Source organism: Myotis brandtii, unplaced genomic scaffold (assembly GCF_000412655.1).
Source record: "Myotis brandtii unplaced genomic scaffold, ASM41265v1 scaffold157, whole genome shotgun sequence".
NCBI lineage: Eukaryota > Metazoa > Chordata > Mammalia > Chiroptera > Vespertilionidae > Myotis > Myotis brandtii.
In genome coordinates, this window is record NW_005355708.1 from 4,668,754 (window position 1) to 4,680,666 (window position 11,913).

General features: G+C 51.7%; 1 long non-coding RNA gene across 1 annotated transcript; it reads right to left on the reverse strand.

The window, feature by feature from the left end:
* Positions 1-9,235: 9,235 nt before the first annotated feature.
* LOC106725348 lies at positions 9,236-11,612 on the reverse strand. The gene is made up of 2 exons (XR_001361218.1): positions 11,395-11,612; positions 9,236-10,370 (listed from the first exon to the last, which is right to left on the reverse strand). It is a non-coding gene; the product is annotated as an uncharacterized LOC106725348 (long non-coding RNA).
* Between the last annotated feature and the right edge of the window lie 301 nt (positions 11,613-11,913).

An 11,913-nucleotide genomic window follows, 5' to 3' on the forward strand; every position in this document is an offset into this window, starting at 1 on the left:
TCTAATGGGATAATGATCATTCCCTTTTGCCCTCTGGCTAAAGGTGCAGATGGAGTTGAAGCCAACACTTTTACCATTCCTCTAGGCCCTAGTCTTTTAGAAAGGTGGAGTAACTTCCTTTGACCTACATTCTTTGAAGGGAATGCCTGTGGTAGGAAAAGAGCACGCAGCAAGCCCTTTACCTGTCTGGGTCTTGGTTCCCCCAGCCCCCAAAGAAAATTAAACTAGACCATCTTTCGAGCTCCTTCAAGCTCAAAGCCTGCGTGCAGCTGTGTTTTCCTGCTAACAGTGAGGCACAACTAGGTAGTGAAAAGGGGAGGCTTGGCCCCACCTGCATGGCTCAGTGGTTGAACATCGACCTATGAACCAGGAGGTCACAGTTCGATTCCCGGTTGGGCACATGCCTGGGTTACAGGCTTGATCTCCAGTAGGGGGCATGCAGGAGGCAGCCCATCAATGTTTCTTTCTCATCATTGATGCTTCTATCTCTCTGTCCTTTCCTCTCTAAAATCAATTAAAAATATATATATTTTTAAAAAGGAGGCTTGTTTTGGCTTTTTCCCAAGGAGAGAGGATTCATCTGAGCGGCTTCCCGAGTCTCTTGGAAAGGTAAATAAAGACGGGTTGCGTACCTGGCATTAGCCCAGCCCCACTTGGGACCAAAATGAGACCATGGGTGGAGAGGCCACTTTTCCCTTCTCCAGGAGGATGGGGGGTGGGGAACCAGCATGCAGCCACAGAGGTTTCCGGCTCCGAGCGCGGCCCCTGCTCCAGAATTCTTTTTCCCAGACACCCTGCCCTGCATTCCAGGCGTCCACAAGCAAGATGCTCATGTGCCGTTCCCCTTCTCCCTCTGCTAGGCCTCTCCGCGGGCGGAACACACCCTCCCTGCTGACTTGTTTTTTTTTAATCACAACTCAAATTTGGGTATTTTTCTTCCTTTGCCAGCCCCGCCAAAACTTTCAGTGAGCTCCACCCACTCCACGTGGACCTCCCTTCCCTGTCCCAGCAACCCCTGCGAGAACCCCACCCCCAGCACGTGACCAATTGTTATGTTTCCTTCCTTGGGCTCCCTTTTGGCTGGCACCAACTACCGATTGAACAAAAGTGCCCCCTTCAGGGTTAATGTGGAGCAGCAGCCCCGGGAGGAGAGGAAATCTGATTGAGGGCTGGAGTACAATAGGGGAAATGGGTGTTTCTGCTTAAAATGATTCCATATCCACGTAGCTCCCTAGTTAATAACATTAAGGATCACACCACATAAGAGGCAAATTCAAGAGAATCTCCCTCACCCTCTTGTCCCTGGCTGGGTAGTTAGTTCAGTTGGTTAGAGCATCCTCCCAATATACCAAGGTTGAGGGTTTGATCCCGTCAGGCACGTGAATCAACCAATGAATACATAAATAAATGGAACAACAAATCAATCTTTCTCAAGTCAATTTAAAAAAGAAAAAGAAAAAACTGCTTGGGGTCAAGTTGGATAAAATGTTAATCCCTAGTTGCAAAGTTGGTTACCTCTCCTCCACCTCCATTTCCCTGGAGTTCTTCAGGATGTTGGTAGAGAGAGCTGTCTGAGAACCCAGAGTTCTTTAATTAGGGGCTGGATAGCGGGAACACAGCCTCTCCGGGGGTGAGTGTTCTGCTTTTTGCCTCCTTCACTACCTTCCCTTCCCCCGACAACACAAAGTAGTTCTCCCTCTATGGGCTCACACTCCCGAAGCTGACATAAATTATTTCCAAAACGGACTCTCCTCTTCTCAACATTGGGAACAGTTGCTCTGGATGGGAAGAACCCCAGGAGGTCATGTGGGAGGAAGGGGGAGTGGGCAGAACAGCAAAAATTAGTCCAGTGGGAAGGCTTGGTGCACAGAACAAGGGGACTAACCAGGAAAAGCTAGAAAATAGGTCAAGTGAAGCCAAACAGAGGGAACCGGTTTCCTTGGGAAAAATTCTGACCTAGGCTTTGCTGTTTTCCTCCCCACTCCTTTTCCCCACATGAGATGTGGGGTTGAGAGACTGGGTAGGGAATTGGGGTGATGGAAAGTATGTGGTTGGAGACTGGGAGGAAGAGTTGTATGTACATCTGTCAGTGCTCAGAGAAGGAAGGGATTTAAAATCAGAATGATCCCTGGGTTATTTGTCCCTCCAAAGTTATAGAAGTCATGAATAGTAAACAGCCCAAGAACTACAAATCTTGGGGTGCAAGGAGGGGACCTCATTGTAGCCAATAAACACGCTACTTCTGGGGCATGTGTGGAAGAAAATGGAAGGAGTCCTAGGGCAAATAGGGAAATAGTGTCCTATTTTCCAGGGAAACAGCCCAAAAGCAATCCAGCTAGAACGTTAAGGACTAGGGAAGACGCTTGCTTTCCTACAACTCAGCATCTGTCAGCGCTCCCATTATCAGGTGCTATTTCCAGAGTCCTGGGCCCAGGGGAGGAAAGGGAAGGGGCCTGTTGGAGAGACGGAGGGAGACCCTCTGAGCTCCTCCCTCAGCCCAGCTGCAGTTCCACATATTCACCACTCGGGGGCTCCCGAGCTCAACCACAGCCCCAGGGTGAGGGAGGGAGGGAGCGAGCGAATCCAGAGGACAGTGTGAGACCTCAGTAATGACCCTGAGCAGAGAGGTGACCTAGGGGTCATCTGCTCTGAAACTGCAGACCCTTCTTGTGGCCGTTGGGAAGCATTCAGCCTCCACTTTCTCTCTAATAGGAACTCGTGGCAGAGAACCAGCTCCCCACCTCTTACCCTCACCCTCTTCTCTGTGGTCATTTCCTCCCCTGCGCGTTTCCTTCCCCTCCCCCATCCTGGCGGTGGGAACACCAGCACCATCCCCCCCAGCCTGTCAGAGTCCTGAGGAATGCTCTCACTCTGGCTGGGTGCCAAGCTGTGGACTTCCTGGGCTTTGGGGTGGAGCTTGGCTAAGGGGAAGCCCTTTGGACAGTGAGAGCCACCCTTTGCACAGCTTGCTCACCAGCTCAGGCTCATATTCTCTCCCTCTCTCTCTCTTTCTCTCTCTCTCTCTCTCCCTCCCTCCCTCCCTCTCTTTCTCTCGGCTCATCTATTATTCTCTGTCACCACCACCTAATTTCCTGCCCCCACAATAGGATTTCCTTGCCAGGGCAAAACATCCACAATCTGGAGGCAGTGGGCATCCTAAACACGGTGGTTCATAGAGAGAGAAAAAGCACCTATTTCAGAACCTGCCTTCCCTGTTCCAGAAGGCCTGTAGCTAGAAGGAAAGGTTCCGAGGCCAGGGTCCCGAAGGCAGGGGTTTGTGAATGGTAATTAGTAACGGGGTTCCTTATGGATCCTTTTCAGAATCTAAGTGTTTGCATTTGGGGGTTAGAGAGTCTCCTGATATCATCTGCATTCCGTCCAGTGGTGCCCCCTGCCTTGCTCTTTCTTCTTGCCACTTTTCAAACTGGGTGTCCTTATGACTTATTACATGTTTTAAATTCTAGAAATCCTCTCTCTCTCTCTCTTCTCCCACCCTGCCCCAGACAGAGCCTTTCCCCTGAAAATCAGCAGTCCTCGAGGCACCAAACAGTAGTCCAGATCTGACCAATGATCACATAGTCTGGACCTCTGGCAGGCTAAAGATAACATCTTGACCTAAGTTATGTTTCAGTTCCTGATCCCTAAGGTGGAACTATTCCCTGGCTACTTTCCCATGAAACGGGACAAAGGGACCCTGGAAAAGGCCTCAGAACTGCCCTTAAGACCTGAAGAAATGATTTATTACCTTTACCTTACCTCCAACCAATCAGTGTCCAGCACAACCCCTAACCCATGAGTCTTGTAACTTTGCCCTATGTAATCTGTAACCTACATGCCATTTTTTTTTTTTTTAGCATTATCTCCCCATTCTTCTGGGGTGGTGCCATTCCTCAATAAAATAGCTAATATTTCTCCACTGCAATTCTCGATGTTTAGTGTTTGGCTCTGCTGGCGCCAGGTGGATGAACTCTTTCTGGCCCATAACACTTTTGCAGCCTGCCTTTCTGACGTCATCATCTGTAGACCTGTGCCAGATTCCCCAGTTCCTATCTTGAGACCTCAACCCCCATCCCTGGGCCTGGGGAGAGCTGATGTAGGTCACTGCAGCTGAGCCTGCAGGGATGTCTGCTCCTTGAGAGCCCAGAGCCTCTCGGGCAGAGAGGAAACCTTGCAGAGAAGCATAAGAAAGGGCATTATGAGAATCACAGGAAAGTCTATTCCTCAAAATAATGAGCAGGGAGAGACCATGAGTCAAGGGGTCACACTTGAGACAGTAAGGAGAGCTGTGCTCCGGAGGGGCTGCATGTGATGGGGGAGGGAAGGCCTGAGGAGAGGGCTGAGCAAGGCTCCCATCCCTGGCTTCCTCCACCCCCAAAAAAAAAACCCTTGTTCTGTTTGCTTGGGACAGGGAACCCTTCTGATCCCCAATTCAGCACTCTCCAGTCACTGAGCTGTCCAGGCTCAGGTCTCCTTCTCAGGAGCCTTTGTGACTTGCCTTAGGGACCCTCTGCTGCTGCTGGTCACAGTTTCTGGGGCTCAGGAAGCTGGAAAAGGCCAGGATTGTCCCCACCCTCCCCCATTGAAAGACTTTTTCCTGCTTGTTATCTGTTAAACTCATTTTGTGGGGTACTTCCAACCCTCTGGGACCTCATTCCTATTCTTGGCTCTCCCTAGCCCTGCCTCGGAGATCCCAGGGAGCCTGTGTGTGTGTGTGTGTGTGTGTGTGTGTGTGTGTTGCTCATATCCTTTTAGTTGTGCATGGGAAGCAAGGACCTATGGCTGCATCTAGCTTGGGGTCCCCATGCCAGCAAAAATAGACAAGGGACCAATTTCTACCTCCAACCTCAAAACCATTTAAACCCCAATCCATTGCTCTAACAGGAGCCTCGGGGCAGGAAGAAAAGTAGGTAAGACGGAGAAAAGATAAACAATTACGACTCACAATTACAATCCTAGCCCTCTCTTCCCCTTATTAGCTCCCCCTCCCCCCGCCCCTTTCCCTTTCAGATCTCAGCTATTTCTCTTCCTACTACTCATTTGCCCTCATTTCCAGAATCCTTGCACATGGTAGGTAGGAACTCAATAAATGCTTTTTTCACTGATTCTAACTGTATCTGGTTATGCCCTCTGGCCAAACTTTTTTATTTTATTTTTTAAATTTATTTTAGAGAGAGGAAGGGTGGGAGAGAGAGAAATTTGAGAGAGAAACATTGATTGGTTGCCTGGGTATGTGCCCTCACTGGGGACCAAACCCACCACCTGGAGGGCTCCTTAAAACTCAGATTGCTGAATCTGGCAGCGTGGCTCAGTGGTTGAGCGTAGACCTATGAACCAGAAGGTCATGGTTCCATTCCCAGTTAGGGAACAAGGTTAGGGCACATGCCTGGGTTGTGGGCTTGATCCCCAGAGGGGGACATGCAGGAGGCAGCTGATCAATGATTCTCTCTCCTCATTAATGTTTTTTCTCTCTCTCCCTCTCTCCCTTCCTCTCTCAAATCAATAAAAAAATATATATTTTTAAAAAGCCAGATTGCTGGGCTCCACTGCTGAGTGTCTGATTCAAGGGGGTCTGAGAATTTACATTTCTGATAGGTCCTCAATTGCTGCTGACCCTGCTACTAGTCCTGGGGCCACCATCTTAGGGAACTCTGTTCCTCACCCCAACACTCACCATGGAGCCCTTGCTGGTTCTGCCTTCATATAGGTTTAGAAGGAAGAAACAGGTAAGACTTAGAAACACCTGACTCCTGCTCAGCCCTCCACCCCAACCAGTACAGGGATCTAAGAAAGGACCAGCCGAGCAGAAGTCGGTCTCCGACTCATTACCCGTTCTCTCTCTTTTTTAATAGCCCATCGACTCCATCCTTATTGAAAGTCACTTCCCAAAAACATGTTTTGCAGCAGCAAGGGAGCACTAGGAATTTCCTGTGGCGAGGCAGCCCCAGTGTGGGGAGGGCGGGGCAGTGCTGAGCGAGCGCCTTCCCTTGGCTCGGGCAGGGCCACGTGCCCCACCCCCTCGCTTGCACATGTCTCTACCGCCACCGCCAGCAGCAGCCCGGCTGTTTATGAGCGAGTTGTTGTGGTAGAAATGGAGCAGGCTGCACATGCCCAGCCCATGTGACCCGGGCAGCCCGCGTGAGCCTCCAGCCGGCACAAACACACTGGGCCCTGTCCTCTGCTGGCCCGGGAAACAGGAGGGAAGATGGGGAAGGAGTGAAGGGCACTGGGTGCCCTTCTGCTCCTCTCCTGGCTCTTTATCCTGCTACTGTCTCCTTTTGTCTCTCTTGAGGCACCAGGGGAGCAAACACCCGAGAAAGAAACATGGTTTTTCCAGGCATAGTCTCTCCCCAGGCAGCCCCTTGGCCTTTACACAACCCAGAGCCCTCAGTCCCACATGAACAAAGGGCCTCCCCCAGCCAAGAGCACGGCCTGGTCCAGGCCAGCCCTCGAGCTGATGTGCAATGTCAGCTCAGAGTCAAGACTTGGTTTCCCTGCAGCCTGGGCTCCCCAAATAGGGCTGCCTGGTCCCCTCTTTGTGGGAAGGAGGACACCCCACAGAGATGCAGCAAGCGCCCATTCCAGATGAGGACAAGGAGAGTTCAGGGTTCCCTGGGGTCAGGGAATGAAGCACGGGCTCATTCTGTAGGGCTGGTCTTTGGAGTCAGTGGACAGGAAGGAGAAAGTCCTTCTGCCAACTGGGGATAGGGAGGAGCTGGGAGTAGGGTGGGGGGTGGGGGGAGGAGAGCTGGAAGAACTTCACACTAACCCGGGTCCAGCTGGAGAACAAACACGGGTGCAAACGGGTGCAAAGGCAAGTTCAGCCTCCATCCCTCAGGCCAGTGTCCCCTCCCACCCGTCTGGCCCTCCCAGCCCCCTGGAATCCTCTCAGCACATTAACCCCTGACTCCCCCTTCCAGCCCTCGGCTTCAGTCCCCTGCCCATGACCCTGGTTCTGAGCAGCAGGGCCTCTGACTGAGATGTGAGGCTGTGCTGGAGTCAGGCGGACAGTAGGTTAGCAGGAACAAGCAAATGAAATGAGCACGACCCACATTTCCTCGTGGCACCAAAACTTCGCAGATCCTGCATTGCAGAGCTAGCGCTTTTTTTTTTTTTTTTTTAAATCTCCGCTGGGCCCCTACACACGTCTGAATTTTTGCAACCAGCACAGATTTTTTTTTTCAGGGTGCAAATGCGCATTCTAATGAGACAAAGCTCCTTCCTGTGGCATTGAAAATCTCTTTGGCAAATTGCTTCTCCCCATCCTCCCCCCCAATTTAGAAGAAGGGGAGGGATCCCAAATTGGTCTCTCTCTCTCTCCTTCCCCCGCCCCTCTCCCCCATGATACTGCAGTCTTTCCAGCCCAACTAACAGCTGCAGACCAGGGGGGAGAGGGATGAGAGGAGGGAAAATTAGCCTTGTTCCTTCTTTCCATGCAGGCTGAGCTGGCGGGGCTGGGGTTGCTTTATTTCCTGGGCAGCCCACTGCACACACACACCCCCCTTCCCTCCCGATCCCAGCCAGTGTTTATGTAAGCCTCCCAGAAGCTACACACGCCTGCCCAGGCCATGGCTCCTCCAAGGTCCATCCCGCTCACGAGGACTGTCATGAGCCGCCGGCTCCCCAGGCAGCTGCGTGAAGATCTGCAGAGGCCAAGGGACTGGGGAGAGATGCTGGATAAGGAGAGGGTTTGAGACAGATCTCATCTGGGGGTAAGGAATGGGAAAGGAGGCAGGCACACAGGCGCCCCTCCACCCCCACCCCCACGCCCCTGCACACTCCCCACACACAGTCTCCTGCATCTCAGTCCTACAGAGGCTCAAGGACGGCCAATGGCAGGTGCAGGGACCTGCAAGATGACACCAGCAGCAGCAGCATAGCAAAGGCTGGACGGGATGGCCCTGGCATAGCATGTGCTGGGTGCCCTTGCCCCCCAACCAGGAGGCGGAACCCCAGGCCAGAAAGAGGGCAATCTGGGGTTTGATTAGCCTGCCACTGCCAAGGACAGTCCATGCCACCTCCTGGAGGACCCTCCTTCAGGTTCCCCAAATGATTTGCTGAAGAGCCATTGGCCCAGGATGGTAGGTGGCTTTTGAAGGGGTTTTTAGAGGTACACGTCTCTCAGGCAGGTGAATGGGGAAGTGGGATGTTGTTTCCTTAGGGCTTGTTACACAACCTCTGTCTGTCCTTGGTGGCTTTCAACACTCTCCCTGAATGAATCAATCCATTCTTAATACATCCCTTGGAAGGAGGCACCATGGCTCTTCAAAGGGCCTGGACTTACCTGCCCCTCTCCCCTCATCACCAGCTGCAGATCCCAAAGTCTGGGACAGGGGAGAGCTCAGACGCCTGCTTCAGTTACCTCTGTAGCAGTCAGTCTACGTGGAAGTTTGTTTGTTGCATCCTATGCTGGCCACCTTCTTCCTTTGCCACCAGCCCAGGAGAAGGTAGGAGGCAGAGGGAGGAGTTTAGGGAAGAGGAAATGTGGCTGGAATTAAAACGGAGCTTCTGGGAAGCTGAGGTACTGTGGGGGCAGGAGCACCGAGTGCTTCAGGCTTCTCGTCTGGTCTGGGAGACACACCTCACTTCCAAGCACCATCATTGCGTAGCAACACCAGGATGAGCCTGCTGCTCAGACATTGCACCAGAAGCAATCATTCTCTTCAGGAAGGGCAGTCCTGCTGGTGGAAAGAGTTTCATCCTCGTGCCTGGGGTGGAATTCCCAACATTTGCCATTTTCTTTGAGCTGTTGATAGGGGTAGTTCCAAAAGATGGCTGGGAAAGTGTCAGCCCTCCAATAATCTCCAACTCTGCCATCCTTTAATGCGACATCCTTTTTTTAGAATTGGTTTTAGGGAGCGAGCGGGGGAAGAGGAAGAGGGAGAGAGAGAGAGGGAGAGAGAAAGAGAGAGAGGAAAACAGAACATCAATTTGTTGTTCTACTTAGTTGCTTCTTGTATGTGCCCTGACTGGAGATGGAACCTGCAACCTTGGTGTATCAGGACGACGCTCTAACCAACTGAGCCACCCAGCCACATGATGCGACACCTTCTTAATCTTAAGTCAAATGCTATGCAGATACACTTCCAGACAAATTGCTTAGTCTCTGGAGCATTCTGGGCAAGTTAATTAACGCCCCTAAGTCTCTGATTCCCCAACTCTAAAATAAGAATGAGACCTATAGCATAGGGTTGTTTTGGATATTAACCGAGGTAATAGCACAGTACCTGGCATACAGTTGGTACTTAATACATATTTATTATTCCCTTTCCTTGAAAAAAGGAGTAGTGAGGTAGAGACAGAAGTTGAGGCAAAGCACATCCATGGGACCCAGCCCTGACTCTTGCCTCACCCTCTCTGTCTCCATCTCTCCCAAATAACAAATTAGCTCAGACTTTGACCCTTCCCAAGACATCAAGGCTCTGGGAAGGTTGGGGCAAGCTAGCTGGCCTTTTCGAGAACCAGAAAAGGATCTAGGGAGGCTGGGTCCCTGATTCTGGGACATCCCAGGTTGTCCCACATTTGCATCACCTGGGCAGGCAGGTTTTCCCCCTGGGCAATGGTTTGCTTGGTGAGAAAGGAGGGGGAAGGGAAGGCACCTACTGCAGCTTGACCTGGTTTGCAGCAAGGACCCACCCTCAGTCAGGCCGTCAACGTTGGCCCAAGATTGAGGCCACCCAGGATTTGCACAGGGCGTTGCCCTGTTACCTGGAACAACCTACTGACAAGGAGAATAGTTCTTGGATTAAACACACACATCCACACACACTCATACCATTCACACTTACACACCCACAATCACAGTCATATGATCACACACACACTCTCTCTGGCCAGAACTTAAAAGCTCTCAGTCCATTGCCTTCTCTATCTTTACATCCTTCCCAGTCCAAAGAAACACAGAATTAAAAAGACATATATGGAAACACACAGGCACAGGATACAACCCTGTCCCTAAATGGTGAGGTCAGTCCCCAGAATCCTGGACTCTGAGGAATCTGAGAAGAAGTGTGTGCAACCTGGAGCCAGGCCTGTGCCTTGCTCTGCCAAGTCTTGGACGTGTATCCATTTCCCACGGTTCCAATCTGAATCGTGTTTATTAAGGGTGCAGTTCCTTCTTGGGCTGAATTTGGTTGTGGGAGGAATGGTGTGTGTATGTGTGTGTGTGTGTGTAGAAGTGAACTGGAATGTCTAGCTGGCAGGAGGGGGTGGGAGGCTGTGTTGAGATACACCTGTTATTGAAGGTCAAGATTGAGGTCAAAGAGAGGCCAAAGCTAGATTCTACCCCAGGTACTCAAAAGCCAGACAACCAAGCCTTTTCTTCATCCTTTTGGTGGCTCTGGGTCCCATAGTTTCTGTCCTTATCCCAGCAGCTGTTGGCAGAGAGAAGAACCAGGTGAATAGATTAGAAGCTTCTGGAGCCGAGGGCAAGTCCTGCCTCTCATTATTCTGTATCCTCTACAATTATAGAAGGCAGATCCCAAAGGTACTTCTTTGTCAAGGGAGAAAAGGAGAGCCCTCTAAGAAGTGCAGAGGAAGGAGGCAGCAGAGGTAATCCCCATCTTATGCCTCCTCCCTCCCAACCTCCACCTTCATACCTCACACAGATTGCAAAACAACCCAGCTTCTTGCCAAGTGTTAGGCTGACTGAATTTCAGCTCTAGCTGCCTCTGCTTCCTCTTCCCTGTCACTTGTTGCAAAGTCAGGGAGGGAGCCTTGACCCCTGGACGCCCCCCCCCCCTCCAACGGGGATAAACACCAGCAAGTAGAACAGAGGGTGGGCCAGATCACCAGAGCAGCCAACAGAGCTGTGGGCCTTGGGGGGGATCCAGGACAACTAAAGGGAGTGTGCTAGTGGTGGTACTGGGGCTGGTAGAGAGCTAGAGGTCATGCCAAGGGCTCTGACTTTGAGTACAGCCCTGGCAGATCCTTGGGCTGTGGCCCTGGCTCTGGTGGAGAGTCAGAAAGGAGGCACAGAGAGCATGCAGGGCCAGACATGGCAGCTCACCTTCCAGCTTTCCCTCCAGAGCCCAAGGGGAGGAGGGAGAGGAGGTGGAGGCTGAGTTCTGAACCAAGTTTTCCTGAAAAGCCTCTTTCCTTGTTTGTCCTCGCCCCTCCCAGGCCCTCCCACGCTCTGAGGCAGCTTCCCAGCTCTGGGCCAAAGGGCCAGAGCAGGACAAAGAAGGGGCCAGGGCAGGACAAAGAAGAGCTCACTGCCTTTTCTCTCCCACTTTCCTTAGGGGCTTGAGAACAAAACTAAAGCCCCCGCCATTCTAGTGAGCCATTTTAGGGGGCCCATCTTTTACTGGGAGTCAAAGTCTACTGGGATCAGTGGTAAGGCCAGCTGCCCAGCCACCACCCCTTCAGTCAACCTCACAGTCCTCTCAGCTTACTCACTTCCTTGCTACCCAGCTATTTTCTTCCTGGTGCCCACACTCCTTTTCTCTACCTCTTCGGCGGCTGTCATGTTCCCAGGCATCCATCCATGCTGCCCCAGGAGCTGCTTGTGAACAAGTGGAGAAGGGGAGGAAATCTCCCTAGAATCACTGGGTTTGTGGAGGAATTAGCAGGAAGCAGCAGGTGGGCCAGGTTCACTTGGCTGCCTGAAGAGGCTCTTGTCTCTCCCCGTAACCCAAATCCTCAAACAGGATAGACCTCTACCTGAGACCTGTTTTTACCAGCTGGGCAATTGCTGCTGTGAAGGAAGATGCTGGTTGTTCCTAGCCTCAGTGTTTCACTTGCACATCTGCCCATCTCCTCATGTTTAGGGTGGGCAGAGGAAACTAGCAATAGATGTCTGACCATGGGCCAGTCACTGCAAAGCCTCATTTTCCTCATCAGTAGAGGAGGGAAGGTAAGAAGCTCTTAACCTTGGGTGTTCCCTTCCGAGTTACCTTCTGTGGAATCCACAAATTA